The 15306-nt window shown below is 40.0% G+C and overlaps 1 long non-coding RNA gene across 1 annotated transcript; it reads left to right on the top strand.

The window, feature by feature from the left end:
• On the top strand, positions 220 to 2375 carry LOC107628459. Its single transcript, XR_001617797.2, has 3 exons — positions 220 to 465; positions 1870 to 1967; positions 2065 to 2375. It is a non-coding gene; the product is annotated as an uncharacterized LOC107628459 (long non-coding RNA).

Raw genomic sequence — 15306 nt, 5'->3', positions numbered from 1 at the left:
CAAATCGGACGGTCCAATTTTTGCTCCTGACACCACACTTGTGTAAAGCACCTATACACTCCATATCTGCGTCCTACACCATTTCCCCTCCCACATCTAAATTAAAAAGTGGGCCAGGGATTTCTTACTCCCACTTTTACATAGGAGTACCATTAACCCATCTAAAAATATTTACAAATTGAACCCTATTTTTTAATTTTTGAAAAAACTAATAATTAAAATTTTGCCTCTCTAATTTTATTTTTCACACTTTTTCCCTTTTCTTTTAACCATAGTTTCAGAGATGAAAGATGTCTCTGCTAGAGTTTTTTCACTAATGCTCATGTTCTTCTCCCATCTCTTCTACCATTGTCGCTATTGCTGCTTGCACTCAGCACTGCCACCACCACTTCTACTGCCGCCACACCACACTTTCCGATCTCTCTGCGTTGTTGTGCTTCGTCTCTGCCCCTGCAAACTACTCAGGTTTCATTTTATTTTATTTTGTTTTAATGCTTTTTCTATGGCAATTCTTGTGAATTTGGAGGTTTTTCTGTTGTCTTTTCACCACAGTTTTTATTTTATTTTATCCTTCTGCCCTGCTTTTTTCTTTTTCGAAAAAAATTGCGGTAAGTCGCTAAAACAATCTTAATTATGTGAGACATGAGTCCGAGAGATACATCATGCAGAATTGGTCTTTCTTTATCAATTAGAAGTTAAATCTTGTTGCCTATAGGATTGTTAGATTTAATAATTGATTAATTATTATTTTGTAATGTGTTTGCATAAAAAATTAATTGATCGAACATGTCCCATGAGAATTGAAAATCTTAATCTTTTCTAACAAAGAACTATCTTAATTAATTTTGGATTCGTTTCGTAGCATCTAATTTTAGTTATACATAATCAAATGTACTTCCTATCATCCTAATGTAGTAGAGTTATGTTCAATATTCAGTGTTAGTAAAGAAGAAAACAGGCTTTAGTTGTGAGCAAGGAGAATAGGCCCTGTTCATCCTCTGCATTCCTAATTCACTGTTTGTTATTTAACGGAATTTGAAAGTTCTTGTTCTGGTAGGATCCCACAATAATCTTTATAAAATTATTTGCCAGTGTATGCCTTTTGAGAATTGTGCAAATGTGTAATTTTGATTGGCAATAAATTTATTTGAGTTTAATAGTTTTACATGAAAGTTGTTTTGATTTCAAAAGAATTGTATAGTAAATCAGTTTTCAATTAAAAGTTTCTCGTCTTTATATGTCGGTGATGATATTTTGCATTTGTGAGAATCATGATAGTTTGCACTACCTTTGCCCATAGCCTTCCACATAGAATACATACCACAACCAAAAGAAAGCTGTAAATTTGATGACATGTAACATGGTTAGATTAGATGTATCCATATATCTAGAATGTGCACAATATAATAATCCATGTTTGTGTTTGTTGGTCATCAATCTTAAATTTTGTGCATAAAATGCAGTGTAGAGTGAAATAGATACCTGAGTGATTTCCTTACTATGGGTGAGACCATGATTTATGCCTCTCTCACTACTTTATAAGTCTTTCCTTCTCTTAATAGCTTCCTCATCTTGGTAGAATTGATAATCTTGATACTCAGGAAGCATTAGGAGTCACAATATCAAATCTATTAGTATAAAGTTGTGACGTATATAGTTTAAATTTCTTAACATTAACTTTCTGGTTTAATTATAGTCATGCTAATTGTGAAGTGCAAGTTTACAAAGTTTCTGATAAAAAACTTACCAAAATTTCCTTAATTTTTTTTTGTTCTTCAATCACCTAGCATTTTCATCTTTTGTGCAAGATTTGAAATTTTCTGCACATCTCAGTGTTCTTATCTTTCCCCCTTTAAATCATTGCTGCAGAGAAAGACATCAAAACTACTGCTTTTGATAATTCTCAATGACACAGTGGACTCTTTTATGGTGCTGATAACTCTAGTTATAATAGAACTTACTATCAGGTAGTGACTTTAATTAACTATGCTGTTTGGCATTTTATATTTTGTTCAAAGTAGATTCTTGACTTACTTGAAAATTGTGTCTTTTTTTATTCTTTAGGAGTCAATATATGCTCAAGCACCACATAAGATTTCTGGTGTTCAATATTCTGAAAACTATCAATACCAATTTGATCCTAGATATGGAAGAGGATATGGTGTTCCTACACCACACCAGCAATCTCAACAGCCTAATTTTATGTGTTCCACCACAGACTGCTCAGGTTCCCCAACCTCTCCAAATATTTTAACATATAACAACTTAAACCATTAAGAAACTAACAGTAGCAGCTTTTTGTGTCTTCCTTTGGAGTTGGTGTTCAATTGTTTCATGTTTTTGTCATTGTAAACAATCACCTCTAGATTGTTTTGGAAAACAGAATTATGAACTTGTGTATTATATATCATTTAAACGACATTTTTCTTCTGTTTATACATGCCGAATAGATTGTGATGGAGACCAAATGTTATTGAATGTATTTTTTACTTCTTTGGTACCACTATCTTTTGTCAAATTTGGTCTGAAGCATTAGAAGATTTCATAGAGTGATCATTGCCTCGGCATTGATGTTACAGATAACCTCTGATTTATTCCATCATTATTTTCTTTTTGTGCTTAATTTGTGACATGCTGTGATTTTTAGGATCATTTGGTTTTGAAGTATGGAAGTTGTTCTTGCCTGTAGAATAGGTCGGCTCCTTATATTGGATATCTGCCGAGCTATCTCTTCGAGAGGCTGAACTGCTAACTCGTCGATTCTGAGCTTTTCCCTTCGACTTGTGAAAGTGTGGACAACGGAAAGAAAAGGGGGGAGTGTACCTGCAAAGGCACTCCAATGCTTAAGTCAGTATAGTATTCAAATCGGAAGTGTCTAGAAAAGATACTTTTACCTTGCTTTTATATGGTCGGTTCTTTATCAGTAACGGTTTTCCTGCAACGTCGGTTTTGGCGAGGATTGATAATGTATCTGGTTATTATGTCGTCTTTAATCAGTAGTTTTGGTTCATAACGTCAGTTTGCCGAGTTATAACTCATAAAGACTGTGTTTGTAACGTATATTGCCGAGTTATGGCCGAGGTGTAACGTGTGATGCCGAGTTTTATAGGTGTTACGACCATATCACAGCCCCCAAGCTTAGCATGAGAAAACTTTTTAATGAAGCAGGTTGAGCTTCTTGATGAGTTATAACTCGGTTAGATTGATTAGTTATGGAGCCCCCAGTTCAACGTTCTTCATTAAAAAGAATGTTAGTGGGAAAAATGGGGAGTCGTGTCAGTCTATTAGTGAGGAGAGAGAAGGATGTTATGTTTATTAAATGCCTTTTTATGTTTTCAAAGCAAACTGCACCGTTTGATGTGATTGAGTTTTGAGGGTTAAGTTTCAATTTGTTTATCCCTGACCCTTGGTATTGCTTCTTTGGAAACAGTATGAGTAAAAGAGGTATGCATGTTTGGTGCACGAATTGTGAATCACACTTTTCACAACTCGTACCACTAACCAGCAAGTGCACTGGGTCGTCCAAGTAATACCTTACGTGAGTAAGGGTCGAATCCCACGGAGATTGTTGGTTTGAAGCAATCTATGGTTATCTTGCAATTCTTAGTCAGGAAGTCAATTGTATTTATCAGTTGAATTGCGAATAAACAAGGGAGCATGGGTTAAAGGTTACTTGTTATGCAGTAATGGAGAATATGTTGGAGTTTTGGAGATGCTTTGTCTTCTGAGTCTCTGCTTTTCTTTGTCCTCTGATTCACACGCACGTCCTTCTATGGCAAGCTGTGTGTTGGGGCATCACCGTTGTCAATGGTTACATCCCCTCCTCTTGTGAAAATGGTCCAAATGCTCTGTCACAGCACGGCTAATCATCTGAGGTTCCCGATCATGCTGGAATAGAATTCACCCTCCTTTTGCATCTGTCACTACGCCCAGCACTCGCGAGTTTGAAGCTCATCACAGCCATTCAATCCCTGAATCCTACTCGGAATACCACAGACAAGGTTTAGACTTTCCGGATTCTCATGAATGCCGCCATCAATCTAGCTTATACCACGGAGATTCTGATTAAGGAATCTAAGAGATATTCATTCAATCTGGTGTAGAACGGAGGTGATTGTCAGACACAAGTTCATGAATTGAGGAAGGTGATGAGTGTCACTGATCATCACCTTCTCCATAGTTAGGCGCGAATGGATATCTTAGATAGGAACACGCATGTTTGAATGGAAAACAGAAATACTTGCATTAATTCATCGAGATACAGCAGAGCTCCTCACCCCCAACAATGGAGTTTAGAGACTCATGCCGTCAAAGAGTACATAGTTCAGATCTAAAATGTCATAAGATACAAAATAAGTCTCTAAAAGTTGTTTAAATACTAAACTAGTAGCCTAGGTTTACAAAAAATGAGTAAACTATGATGGGTGGTGCAGAGATCCACTTCTGGGGCCCACTTGGTGTATGCTGGGGCTGAGACTTAAACAATTCACGTACATAAGGCTGTCTTGGGCGTTCAACGCCAGGTTTGGATCCATTTCTGGCATTGAACTCCAGCTTTTAATCCTTTTCTGGCGCTGGACGCCGGAATTTGGCAGAGAACTGGCGTTGAACACCAGTTTACGTCGTCTATCCTTGAGCAAAGTATGGACTATTATATATTTCTGGAAAGCCCTGGATGTCTACTTTCCAACGCAATTGGAAGAACGCCATTTTGAGTTTTGTAGCTCCAAAAAATCCACTTTGAGTGCAGGGAGGTCAGAATCCAACAGCATCAGCAGTCCTTTTTCAGCCTGAATCAGATTTTTGCTCAGCTCCCTCAATTTCAGCCAGAAAAATACCTGAAATCACAGAAAAATACACAACTCATAGTAAAGTCCATAAATATGAATTTTTCCTAAAAACTAATGGAAATAGACTAAAAACTAACTAGAATATACTAAAAACTATATGAAATTAACCCCAAAAAGCGTATAAAATATCCGCTCATCAATGTTCTTTGTATCCTTTACTGATTTCTCATTTCTTTCTTCTTCTTTTTGTTTTCATTTTCTGGGTTTTCCTATGGGTTTTGAGAAGGATAAAAAGAAGGATATTGATTGGTCTTATGACTGGGTTAGTGAAGATGTTAAGTCTCGGGTATCTTTGTTTTATGATGAAGCAGCTGTTAAAGAGATTGATGCTTGTAAGGTTGTAAGGGTTGGGTCTGGGGTGCAGGTGGAGTTGTTGCCGTGTAGTGTGGAAGATAGGATTTATCACAGGGGTCAGGGATTTGAATATTTCTATATGCATAGTTGCGTTTTAGAGGAACTAAGGGTTATATTATCTTTTACTGATTTTGAGTGCCAAATTCTGAAGCAACTAAATTGTGTTGCTTCACAGCTGCATCCTAATGGGTGGACGTTCTTGAGGTGCTTTGAGATATTAATAGAAATTCTTGAGGAAAAGCCTTCTGTGGATTTATTTTTTTCCTTGTTTCAAGCTAAAGGAGTTTGGAAAGGGGGTGGGTTAATCTGAACAGTACTCCTGGGTTTGGTATATTCAAGTTGTATAAATCTTCCTTTAAAGAATTCAAAGAGATGTATCTGAAAGTGAGGAGTGTGGAGAAACAATTTCCTTTTTATATGGATGAGTTTGTAGCTGAGAGATTTCCATTATGGTGGTGTTCGGAACCTCAAAATATTCTTGGACCCGAGGTGATAACTCTGAGGAATGTGTGTATCATTGAGTTCCTCGTGGAGCAAATTGATCGGAAAGATTTGATATCTATGTTTGAAATTTTAAAGTGGGAGGAAAATAGAGATGCGGTTATAGAGTATTTGGGTGAGTTTTGTTGTTTTGTTTGTTTTATTTTTGCTTGAAATATTGCTGATTTCGTTTTGTCTGTTCGTGCAGGGGGTAAGTATCCTGGTGTTTCAGCTGCTTCATTAAGGTCCAGGTTCAAAAATAAGAATCTGGAAAAAAAAGTGTCCTCGTCCAAAAAGGAGAAGACTACGGTTTCCGCTGAGGTCAGTAAGCCTATATCTGGTCGGAGGAAAGTCCTTGTGAAGAAGAGAAAGGGTGATGTTGTTGATCTGTCTGAGGAATCCAGTCAAAAGGGGGATGACATTTTGTTGGAAGAAATCCATGCATTTCTGATGAACCAGAAGAAACTTCATGAGGTTTCTGAACATAGTGATGGGTTATCGGTTTGGGGTGGCAATTTTCCGTACATGGCTGTGGCCGATGATATTTGCCAATCATCGGCCGATGTTTCATTGGCAAATGAGGTTGGGGAAATAGCCATCGGGAAGTATATGCATGTAATTGTTTTTCATGGTTAATTTTATTTTATTTTGGAATTGTATGTGGTGCCTATTTTGAATCAGATTTTGTTGAACCAATAGGTAGTTGGATTTCGTATGGCGAGCCTAGGTCGTAGTCGAGAGGTGAAATATAAGAGGTTGAGGCTTTGAAGGAGCAGTTAGGCCAGAGTAAAGGTATAGTTTCTGAGTTACAGACTAAATTGAGTGATGTTGAGAAGCGACTAAAAGAAAAAAAAGATAGCTATGCTAAGGATGTGGAGGACTTAAAGAAAAAGGAAGCCGACTTGGCGAGTGCGGAGACTCGGTTAATTGAAGTTACTGCTCAGTTGAAGGACATAGAACAAAAGAGAAAAAATGAAATTTTGGATTCGTTTGTTGAAGGATTTGAGAGGGCTTCAATTCAGGCAAAATTTATCGCTCCTGAAGTTGATTTTTCGGAGATGAATCCTGGGAAGATTGTCAGAGATGGTAAACTGGTTGATGACGATGGTGTTGCGGAGGATGAAGTTGAGAACACTTAGTGTTTGTTTGAAATGAACTATTGTTTTATTTTGTGATGTTTGTAGTTTGCTCTATTGTTTTGAATTTGTTTGTTATGTTTACACATTTTGTGTTATGGACTTGTTTGCTTTTAGACAAAAATGGCGCTGTATTTTGAGATGGATTAAGTGATAATTCCTATTTTGGTAATTTGCGCTCTGTAATTTGTATTCGTCTATTGTGTGGAATACAATATTAGATGTATTGATAGGAACATCTTTGTAAGATGTGAATTGATTTGCCGAGCTTTATTTCAGTAGTGTTAGCGAAAATGCTTGTTCCTTTTGGAATGAAAGCTTTTCAAATTTTAAACTCGGTTAATGATGGGCAAATAGTATTGGAGTAAATATCTGGAAAATACTTGATTGATTCCTGAACCTTTAGTTACAAAGGCGCAGGTAGGCTAGCTTCATTAAAACCTCTCCAAGCAAAACCCTTTGTTTGGGAAAAAATCTTGGTAGTAGGAAAAAGAGTACTAGCCTGGCCCTGACTTTTAACTATAGAATTTCTTTAAAGAAGAAATGTTCCAGGTATTAGGTAAACTAGTACCATCTATAGATTCCAGTTTGTATGCTCCTTTGTCGAGGACCTCGACAATTCGGTAGGGCCCGTCCTAATTTGTGGCGAGCTTCCCGTGGTTTGGTGGTTTCTGAGCAGTTTCTGTCTTCCGGAGAACTAAATCTCCTTGTTCAAATGATCGGCTTCTGACGAGCTTATTACGTCGCCGAGCTATTGCTTGTTGTACCGCATGGAGTCGGATAGTTGTCATATCCCTGACTTCTTCGATGATATCTAATTCGGCTCGCCCAGATTCTTCAAGGTCGGAAATTTGTGTTCGGACCGAGCCCTGTGAAATTTCTAAAGGGGATCATTGCCTCAGATCCATAGACAAGTCTGAATGGGATTTCTTTCGTTGATGATTGAGGTGTAGTGTTATACCCCCAAAGGACTTCAGGTATCAGCTCGGCCCAAAGGCCTTTGGCGTCATCTAACTTCTTTTTTAAAGTGTGTAATATTACCTTATTTGCTGCTTCAGCAAGTCCGTTAGTTTGTGGATGTTCAACAGACGAGAAGTGATGATTGATTTTGAGGTTCTGCAAGAAAGATGTGAATTTCTAATCGACAAGCTGGCGACCATTATCAGTAATGATATGTCTGGGAAGACCAAAACGACAAATAATGTTCTTCCAAATAAAAGATGTCATATGTTGTGAAGTAATCTTAACTAAAGGATGGGCTTCCACCCATTTTGAGAAATAGTCGATTGCAACAACAAGGAATTTTACCTGACCTGGTGCCATTGGGAATGGTCCAAGAATGTCGAGCCCCCAGTGGTTGAAGGGCCAACTGATGTTCGAGTAATGTAACTGTTCGACGGGAATGTGTATTAGTTGCGCATGCTTTTGGCAATTGTTGCATGTCTTGACTTTATGGTTGGTATCTTCTTTTATGGATGGCCAGAAGAGCCCTGCCCGGAGAATTTTGGAAGCCAAACTTCGAGCTCCTGTGTGGGTTCCGCAGATTCCCTCATGAGCTTCGGATAATGCTATTTCTGCCTCACTTCTGTTGAGGCATTTCAGGAGTGGTCGGGAGTATCCTCGGCGATATAAAGAGCCATTTATTAAAGTGAAAAAGGACGCTTGTCGTCGAAACCGTTTTGTATTCTCGATATTGTCTGGTGTGTTCCCTGTTTGCAAATAATGTATAAACGGAGTTTGCCAATCTATTTCCTATGTAACACTACCAACATCGGTTAGAGTAATACTTGGAGATGTTATTGTGGACTAGTGTAATATAGATAAGTCGGCTTGTGTGCTGCCGAGCTTAGAAATAATGTCTGCCCTGTGATTCTGTTCTCGTGGTATATGATTTATTTCAAATTCAGTGAATTTAGAACTTGAATTCTTTACGAGCTTTAGATATTTAGAAAGAAGGGGATCTTTTACTTGGAATAGATCGTTTACCTATTGTACTACCAGAAGCGAATCGCAATATACCTTAACGTTGGAAATTTGGAGATTTAAACAAAGTCGGAGTCCAGCAATGAAAGGCTTCGTATTCCGATTGGTTGTTGCTAGCTTTGAAGGATAGATGTATTGAATGTTCTAGGATAAAGCCATCACTGCCCTCAAGTCGGATGCCTGCGCCACACCCTTGAATGTTAGATGAACCATCAACGTATAATGTCCATTGTATTCTATGGTCGTCTTCGGTAGGTGTTCTGAGGGTTACCTGAAACTGTAGGTCGATCTCGGACGAGATCTTCTGTACTGGTCGGAGCTGACGTGTTCGGATGGTGAATGGCGGCCGGAGCTGTCGCGTCCGACTTGTTGGACTGGCTGTGCAGCTGGTCCTTTGTCACCGGAGGATGGGGGTACCTGCAAGAGACTCCGATGCTTAAGTTAACATGTGTATTAAACAGGTTTTTAGTGTAGATTAGAGTATGAGTTATAGCTGGGTGCTCCAGTGTATTTATAATGGTGTAGAGTGACCTTTTTAGATAAGATAAGTTAGTTATCTTATCTTATCTTATCTTTGAGCTGAGGTCTGCTTATCTTCAAGGGAAACTGCCTTTATCTCTACAAGCTTGGACTGCCTTTGAATTTGGGTCGTGTTCCTCTATTTGGGCCCTTTACTGGGTTTCCCTGTCGATTTGACCGATCTCTTTAAAAGAGGTCGGATAGTCTTACCTGAGGAGGTCGGTCGCTTTGTCGCTAATCATCCCGGGTCGGATAGCTTGACCTAGGGTATGAACAGTGCCCCTGCTTGAGATCGGTCTTCTGCTTTTGAGGTCGAGTCCCTGACTTCAATCTTTCTCTAGTGAAGCCGAACTCGAGCATTTTGTCGATTTCTTTCTTTGTAGAGCCTTTTTGAATGTGGAACATTTTCTTCTAAAAGCGCACGCTTTTATATCAGCGCTTTGTTTCTTGGGAATGTGCGAGGGTTTAATACCTTCATTAATTGGTATTAATTATCCCGTTTCCCTAGGCTTTATTTTGAATTTTGCAATTTAGAAACGGTTTCTCTCCTTCATTTTTCCTTGCAGCTTCTCCCTTCGTTCTCTCGCTTTCTGTTTTTTGCCTACACCTTGCCTTTTCTTTGCGTTGCGGCGTCATTCAGTGATCCAGCGATTCCGTCTTTCCATCTTCAACTCTTCTAAAGCTTTCCACTTTTTTCCAGGTTGGTTCTATTTACAGTTTCTTCACTTTTTCGTTTGCTTTGTCTTTGGTTTTCTGGTAAATCTTTGATATTTGACTGCATGTCGAAAAAGCTTGAACCTTTCTGTGATCTTGTGTTTACTTGTCGCTGTAATGTGTTTTTTCTTTTTTGTTTTTATGCATACTCCTGGTATTTCTGTTTGAGGTTTCCTAGGGCTTTGTATGTTCTTCTGTCGCTTTTGGCTGATCACAAAAAACTGTATCTTGCTCATAATTTCAAAATATTGCCCCTTGATTTCTGCTCTGTTTGGTGGCTTTCCTTGTTGATGTACCTATGTAGAAGATAATGATTCCCATAATTTGATTTTTACCTTTTGTTCGGAGTGTATTTTCTTGACTTCCTCTTGATGCTTTTGTTGCTTGTTAGTTCTGTCTGAGACCGTGGATTTTGGGAGGTAATTATTTTGATGATTTTGATTTGCTTTTCTTCTCAAAATGTTGTAGAGACGTAAACTTGAAGGTTTCCTCGAGTCCTCGCTCCCTAACTTGCCCCCAAAAGGATGCCCCTGGATCTTTAGTATGGGTCCTGGGGGTTTCCTTTTGTTTGTATTGCTCCGTGTCGTGCTTGTGCGAGCTATTCTGAGATGTTCTGTTTTTTATTCGAGATGTTTTTGGGTTAGTAATCTATTTTTCTTCTCTTCTTGCTGTAGGACTAGTTGACCTCATGTCTTCTTGCAAGAACATTGTTGAGACATCTTCCCAGGTCCCTGAGGGCATGGCTGATTGGGTGGATTCAATGGTCCTTTTGTGTGTTTCTTTGGTTGATTCTGAGTTTTGTCAGCAGCTTAGGCAGTTTTATAGGGTTTGTAGTAGTGTTGGTGAGGAAAAGAATTACGAACTTGTACCTCCCACTTCTGAAGAGAGAGTTTGTTTCTCTACTCGGGTTGCTGGAGATCGCCCTTTTTTCTATGCTTACGATTTCTTTTTTGGTCAAATGAGTATCACCCTTCCTTTTACTGATTTTGAAACTAACCTGTTATGGTCCTGTAATGTTGCTCCTTCCTAACTTCACCCCAATTTCTGGGATTTCATAAAAATCTTTCAATTGTTGTGTGATGGATTCGGTATTCCTGCTTAGCAATCTGTTTTCTTCTATCTCTTTGTTTTGACGAAGCCTGGGGTAGTAAAGAAGAAAGCAGCTTGGGTTTCTTTCCAAGCTTCCCAGGGGAAAGAAGGTCTTCTCCATGTTTGATGAATCTTTTCGTGATTTTAAAAATTACTTTTTCAAGGTCTGAGCTGTTGAAGGAGCTCGGCCCTTTTTTCTGGATGAAAATGACGAGCCCGCCTTTCCTTTGGAATGGCAAAAGGTTGTGAGAGTATCTAGATATACATGGGAAATGTTGGATGAAGCTGAGCAAGCTTTTGTGACTGTCTTGGAAGAACACTGGGGTCAGCCTCCCCATCTCGACACAAAGAAATTTTTAACCAATCCCTCTCTCCTCCAAACTGAGCTGGGTAGTTTATATTTTTGATTTTCCTCTATTGTCTGCAAATTCTTTTTCGATTTGTGACTTGATTCCTTACTGTTCTGTTTTTCTTGCAGAGATGATTAAGAATAAGGAATCTATGAAGGCCTTCAAAAGGTTGAGGAAAGCTACCGCCGCCCAAAACGTCTCGGCCAAGGCGGCCGGGGAGGGATCATCCCAGGCTCAGTCAAAGCCGGCCATTCCAAGCTCACCTGGGGTGAGGAAGGTAATCCCGACTCCCCGGGTTCGTTTGGTTGATCCTCCCCAAGCCTCTGTTGCCACTTCTAGTGCTCCTCCCAACAAAAAGCAAAAAACAATTGAGCCTTTTAATCTTGATGCCCCTGATTTCGACGCAGTCGAGTTCGTAGATCAGCAGATCGGTCCTTACGGTGTCCTCCCTATGGATGATGTATCACTCCTTCGCCATTTGGACTTTATAACTCGGAGTAGTGTTAAAATGGCTCATATGGGGCTGCCCTGTACCGAACTGCTCAAAATCTTCCTCTCCATGCCACCAAAGCCTTCATAGAGGAGGCTAAACAGGAGTTTGATTAGATGAAGAGCTTGAAGGAGGAACTTGAGGTGAAAGTGCCCAAACTGGAGACGGAGCTGAAAAATGAGAAGGCTAGCTCCCTTGCTTTGGCGGCTTCTTTGAGATTGGCCGAGGATACGGCATTGAGGCATAAAGACAGCTACATCACAACCTATCGAGAAGTGATGCATCTTAGGGAGGAATTAGCGTCGGCCCGGGTTGACTATTCCGAGCTCCAGGGTCACCTTGTGGGCAGCGTAAATGCTGCTTATGAGAACCTAAAGGAGCAGGTTCGAGTTCTTGCTCCTGAAGTCGACCTTGCTCTCTTCAGCCTAGACAATATTGTGAGGGATGGTAAGATTGTCCCTGACGACCAGGATGATGATGATGTCGAGCCTTCTCCTGCGCCTGCTGCCAAAGTGTCAACTCCTACAGTTCCTCCAGTTGAGGTCGATCATCCCGTATCCGATTCAAAGTGTCAAATCCTGAATCGGGATGATGGGACCGTGGATGCTGTGCCTATTCAGACTCGCCCTCCTTCACCCCGTACTGATGCTACTGAGAAGGCTTCTGATGTTTAGCTGATCTTTTTATCTTGATTGTGTAGACAGCCCGGCTTGTGGGCTTTTAAACTCTTTATTTTGTAAATTTTATTTTGCTGACTGTTGACACTTTTTAGTTGCTTGTTTAGCAACTTTTATTTTGAAAAACAAAAGTATCTTCCAAGCTTTTGGGGCAAATTTTGGTGGCCTCTGAAGCTTGTTAAAACTTTGTATTTTTATATCATGCTTATTTGCACTTGACTTGGTATCTTTCTGGGTTTTAAGAATGTTGGAGCCTTGCTGTTCGACCTCCTTTGTGCTTCTGGCTTTGATTCCTTTGAGGTGACAGGCAAAAATTCCTGTTTTGTGTGGACCTTTGTGAGGTCTCTGCCAAGCGTAGTTTTCACACTTTTGTGCGGGTCGACTTCGTCATGTCGGGTCCTTCCTCATGTGGACCGACTTCGTTATGTCGTATCAAGTTATTTTGTAATCCTCTTTCTTGGACCTTATTCAGGTCTCTTTCAGGGATTACTTTGATAACTTTTATGTTTTGGGCCGACTTCGTTACGTCGGGCCCTTCTAAGTTATTTTTGTAATCCTCTTTCTTGGACCTTGTTCAGGCCTCTTTCAGGGATTACTTTTATAAATTTTATGTTTTGGGCCGACTTCGTCATGTCGAGCCCTTCTAAGTTAAAGTAATCCTCTTTTATAGGATTGGCTAGACCTCTTTCCAGGGTTTACTTATAACTTGGTTTGACTTGGTCCGACTTCTTAACGTCGGTCAGTCTTTAAGTTATTATTTAGAAATCCATTAAGACCTCGTCAGGTCTTTTCTCCGGATTATTTTCGATAACTTCTTGCATTATTCTGTTTTCATCTTTGCCGATTTGTAGAAGGTGGGTTAAATCCTCGTTTCGTCGACCTTTAGATGAATCTGGTTTTCATCTCTGTTGGTCTTTTATTGTGATCGTGCAGTGAATTCGTTTTTCACTTTCTGCCGATCAGTTGCTTTATAATCGGACGATGAATGTTCAGATTAATGCATCTTGAAAACTTGTAGAATCGTCTCATATATTTTATTTAAAATAAAATGAAAATATGTACATATATATATTTTTTATCCTTTTGAATCGGATAATTTCTAGATCTCAACATGGTGCCTCATTAAAAAATCCTTTCAGAAAAAAGAGTGCGTCTCACGCTGAGATCCTTTATCATTTCTAGCTATAGTACCTTCTTAGGTTGCAGGCGTGCCACGATCTAGGAAGCTCTTGCCGGTCGAGTTCGGATAGTCTGTAGTATCCCTTCCCGAGTACTTCTATGACTCGGTAGGGTCCTTTCCAGTTTGCTGCTAGCTTTCCTTCTCCGGGTCGAGATGTTCCGATATCATTTCGAATTAGAATAAGATCATTCTTAGCAAAACCTCTTGGCACTATTCTTTGATTATATCTGGAAGCCATTCGTCGCTTTAGTGCTTCTTCCCTGATCCGAGCTCTTTCTTGGATTTCGGGAAGTAGGTCGAGTTCTTCCCTTTGAAGTTGGGAGTTGGCTTCTTCATTGTAATAGACTACTCTAAGCGACCCTTCCTTGATCTCTACTAGGATCATTGCCTCCATTCCGTATGCCAATCGGAAGGGTGATTCCTTTGTGGTGGAATGTGGCGTTGTTCGATATGCCCATAGGACTTGTGGGAGTTCTTTGGCCCAAGCTCCTTTTGCGTCTTGTAATCTTCGTTTTAGTCCAGCCAATATGACTTTGTTGGCCGCTTCGGCTTGTCCATTGGCTTGGGGATGTTCGACAGAGGTGAACTGGTGTTTTATGTTCAAGTCGGCCACTAACTTTCTGAAGCCTGCATCTGTGAATTGGGTGCCATTGTCTCTGGTGATGGATTATGAGACCCCGAACCTTGTGACAATGTTTCTATATAGGAATTTCCGGCTTCTTTGAGCAGTGGCGTTGGCTAGTGGCTCTGCCTCGATCCACTTTGTGAAATAGTCTACCCCTACTATGAGGAATTTAACTTGTCCCGATCCCTGGGGAAAGGGTCCGAGAAGATCAAGTCCCCATTTGGCAAATGGCCAAGGTGAGGTTACGCTGATGAGCTTTTCTGGCGGGGCGATGTGAAAGTTGGCATATTTCTGGCATGGTGGACATGTCTTTACAAATTCTGTAGCTTCCTTTTGTAGAGTTGGCCAATAAAATCCCGCCCGGAGTACTTTTTTGGTGAGAGCTTGTGCTCCGAGATAATTGCCATAAATGCCACCGTGTACTTCCTCTAAAACTTCCCTTGTGTTAGAGGTCGGCACACATTTTAATAATAATGGTATTGAAATCCCTCTTTTGTATAGGGTGTTGTTTATGATAGTGTAGTATTGTGCCTCCCGTTTTAACCTCTTTGCCTTCTTTTCATCTGTGGGGAGTGTTTCTATTTTGAGGTAATTAATTATGGGGGTCATCCATCCTTGATCCTGACCTGTTATGGCCAAGACTTTTTCCTCTTCCGAGATTGACGGGTTTTATAGCATTTCCTGGATGAGACTTCTATTGTTGCCCTCTGGTTTGGTGCTGGCTAGTTTTGAGAGTGCGTCAGCTCGGGCATTTTGTTCGCGGGGTATGTGGCGGATCTCATATTCCCTGAGTTATCCGAGTTGTTCCCAGGTTTTATCCAAATACTTTTTCATGGTGGGATCCTTGGCTTGATAGCTC

This window comes from Arachis ipaensis, chromosome B02 (assembly GCF_000816755.2).
Source record: "Arachis ipaensis cultivar K30076 chromosome B02, Araip1.1, whole genome shotgun sequence".
NCBI classification, from domain to species: domain Eukaryota; kingdom Viridiplantae; phylum Streptophyta; class Magnoliopsida; order Fabales; family Fabaceae; genus Arachis; species Arachis ipaensis.
Note: the sequence above shows the minus strand (reverse complement) of the source record. Positions and strands in the feature narration are given on the sequence as shown.